The sequence below is a fragment of the Protopterus annectens genome, chromosome 1.part1 (assembly GCF_019279795.1).
Source record: "Protopterus annectens isolate FY-2018-M chromosome 1.part1, PAN1.0, whole genome shotgun sequence".
Taxonomy (NCBI): Eukaryota; Metazoa; Chordata; order Ceratodontiformes; family Protopteridae; genus Protopterus; species Protopterus annectens.
This window is the reverse complement of record NC_056726.1, coordinates 802669619-802673345: the sequence shown is the minus strand read 5'-3', so window position 1 is coordinate 802673345 and position 3727 is coordinate 802669619. Positions and strand designations below refer to the sequence as shown.

General features: G+C 36.3%; 1 pseudogene; it reads right to left on the bottom strand.

Moving 5' to 3' along the window:
* Positions 1-3203: 3203 nt before the first annotated feature.
* On the bottom strand, positions 3204-3354 carry LOC122816903 (annotated as a pseudogene).
* Between the last annotated feature and the right edge of the window lie 373 nt (positions 3355-3727).

The window sequence follows — 3727 nt, the reverse complement described above, 5'->3', positions numbered from 1 at the left end:
TGAAACATGATTCTCCTCACATATCATAAACCATCTTACTTTTCCTATATTCATTGTTATCCTAAACGAATACTTGGCAAACAAAACCACTTCTCTTCCTGGGCAGGGTTCATGTAAAGACCAAGCCTCAACACTAAGTTAAACAGCCATTAAAGTCACTCTCATCTCAGTAGCTGTAGGTGCGCTAATGTTGGCAGACAACCTAACCTAGCTGCACTGCTGTCTTTGTGTATACTTCATTAGCCTTTCTTACTCCATTGTTACTAAACTATATGCTCCGCCTACTTTACTATGTGGCAATGAGTCTTGCTATGGTCTTTCTATGGTACATTCTACAGTGCTTTAATTTAGGAATGAGCAAAGTTTCAATGGATGTTGTATTATAAATACTAGATACTTTTAATTCACTTATATTTTGCTACAGTTTATATATTTAAATTTTCAACTTATGTCTGATTTTATTGTTTCTGTAAGTTTATTGTCAGTACTTTCTCTACAGCTATGTCTTCCACACATGAAAGGGGCTAAAAGGTCCCTTGTGGTCCAGTCTATCTACCTTGTCAAAATAAATAAATAGAACTAAAACAGCTCAGTGGAACAGCAATGCAGTTTACTGAAGGAAGAAGGAAGACATACCTGTAAAAGTTTATTTATTTATTTGTAAAATTTGTTGACTGGTCTAAGGTACTAATCCAAGTCAGACCTATTTATCACAGTCCAGAAACAGAAGACAGACTTATACTACATAAAAAGTACATAATGATGAGCTCACCAATCAGATAAGACACTGAGTGTCATTACAGAAAAAGGGAAGTGAAAGTTAATATAGGAAAGGTTATTTGCATATGTGCATAATCACAAGTCTCTTTTCCTGAAAAAGTAGTAGAATGGCATTTCAAATAAATATCATCAGGAAATATAAAACAGGAAAAATTATTCCAAAGAATGACGAGCAAAGTGAGTAAATATGAGAAGAGAAATGTCAGAGCAGTTAAGTGATTGCTTTTGGATTTGTCTGGAGGAAATTGTATTAAACGTTATGTGATTATTTGTACTCAGTAGGACCTCTCAGTGAGGGTGGCAGTGAATCACTTTTGGGTCCTCTGACTTAAAAGACAAGGTTGGTAAAGATGAGCTTGTTTGTGGCCATTATAGGACAATATCACAGAAGTAATGTTTTATTGAGTAATGTAAAGGTAGGTTAGTTTTCTTAATGAAAAGGGATGCATTTCCAGTTTAAGTAATGTAAACCTAGAAAGGCCAAAGTGGTTGGTAACATTTTCCCTGACTGAAAGACACTTTTCTTTACTGAGGTCTAACCAGTGGTATTTGCTACAGGTGATTACTGTGATAAAACTACAGATTTGATAAGCAGTTGTTTGCAGTGTGGCTAGATTTTTTGAATGAGGGAAGACCATATTATAGCATGTCTACTAGAATTCCCTTCCCTGTTTTGTTTCTGCCTGCTTGTGAAGTGAAATAATGGATTTACCAGACCCAGAGCAAGAGGTTTCTGACTTTAATTTCTATGTTCTATGTTGTGCTTCAAGAAGAGGGTTTGCTCATGGCACATCACAAAGTATTTTAACTGGGAGGCAGTTTCAAGTGTTTGACCATTTGGGTGTGTGACAGACCAGTCTTTAGGGATAGAATTTAGATGAAGCCTAGTTCCAAATAACATTTTTTTCAGTTTTGAGTTAATCAGGAGGCCACTTTCACAGATCCACATTGCTGGTTTAGAAATGTCAGTTTTGAATAGTTTTGGAGTGCATAGTTAGATGTAAATTATCAATAAATTACCATATGGCTGACAGAAGAAATTATTTTAGTATCTAGGAGGAAAAATGGGAGCTGGTTGACAGAAGAAAAGTAGGGGATACATTTGAGCCTTGTGGAATTCTTTAGATAACAGGGTTAAAGAAAAGGAGGCAGATTCTATTTTGTGATATAATAATCTATTGAGCAGATACTTTGAGAACCATCTTACTGCCCCTGTTCTAAGGCCTGCATAGGATTAGCATGCACTAAGGAATTATTGAGTAACAAGGTCCAAAATCTTGGTAAGGTGTACAAAGATAGCTTCTATAAGATGAACTTTAAAAATGTTTTGCATTATATCATCTGTAAAAATTATCAGATATGTCATAATGTTTTTATTCGTCCACACCCACTGCTGGTAACTGGACAGCACACCATATTTATAGCCATACTTGCATATTTAGATCTGGATATAATTTTAAATACTTTACTTAGGGCTGGAAGATATAGATGGGATAATGGTCAGCAGCTGACATTGGAGCAAAGTTTATAGGCTGGACTGAAAAAGTAGAAGAGGATGTATGACAACAAATGGCTTTCATTTCTTAGACCCTAGGAAAGATGACTCTTTCTCATAGTAGGAGGATTTGCTTTTCATTAGATGCATCCTTCATATTTTAGTTAAGTCGGGAAATAAGGCTTTTAGTCATCCAACCATTTGTCTGTGTTTTTAGTTTGGTGATAGTGTGGGAGAAGCAGTCCTGAAGGTCAGTAATGGTATTGATGGTTTCATTTTGGCAGAAAGATAACTGGCAGTAGGGGAGAATGAAATTTAAATCACTGGCACTGTTTTAGCATGTATCTTTAACTTGCAAAGCTGTTATTGCTGGAGGTGCTATGAATTGATCTAAAAGAGATGGGTGAGTGCTCACTTGAGTTAGTGTGGGTACCAGGACCGATGAGATTTTACGGGGAATACTTATTAGAACATCATACTGAGAATACTGAAATTATCAAGCATATTCATTTTAGCTACATAATTTTCAAGAGAACATGTGGGGGATTGGAGAAGGTATTAAATGAGATTTGTGGTAAAAATTAATTAAAAGTACTGCAAGTTTTGAAAAGTTGCCAGAACCCTTTTCAACAGAGCTGGGATCATGTTTGGTAGTGAATGAGAACTGTTAAGAGTCATGCATCCCTAAAAAAGAACTTAAATCCATGGCAGACAGGGATGGCAAAGGTGTTACTAGGACTGCAAAAATGCATGCAGAATATTTAAAAGTGCCATACTTAAAATTTTGTGGTAGAAATCACCAGAAGACCAATCTATAGTCAGAGGTAAAAGTTTTAGAAGGGGGTCTAATAACAGCATTCATGCAAAAGATTTTATGTACAGATGAAAAATATATTTTTATTATTTCATTAATAGTCTGGTTGTATTTGAATGTATTAAAAATGTTTATTGTCATTGCCATAAATTATGCAGTTGAGTTTCCCACATATGGGTAAATCATCAACCTAAGTGCAAAGGGAGATCCTCACCCTGGAGAAACCACCTTCTTCATCATGGTATTCCCCCTGCCAGGTAAGTATTAATTACTGGGTCTATATTACCTGAAGGAAAAACCTAGTAATTGAAAGCCTTGTTGCCAACCAATAAACATCAAACTGTCATTTCTGCGAACAACCACTTCAGCAAATTTTTTTCCTAGGAGAAAGAAATAACTTGGTTATCATTGTGAATTTGCCCTTTTCCCCACTGTAGTACAATCTTGAAATTGGTATATTTAGTTGGGGGGGGTGTAGTGGGCACAGCCCCCCCCTTATTGGGGGGGTAAGGCAAAGCCCCCCCACTGTGAAAGGTTTGAAATAGTGTCTCGTTTCTGGTTGGCCAAGATGACTAGGTTTTTCAATCAGTTTATATATGCTCCCTGGGCATCTGCTGAAGATGGGATATTATCCCAGT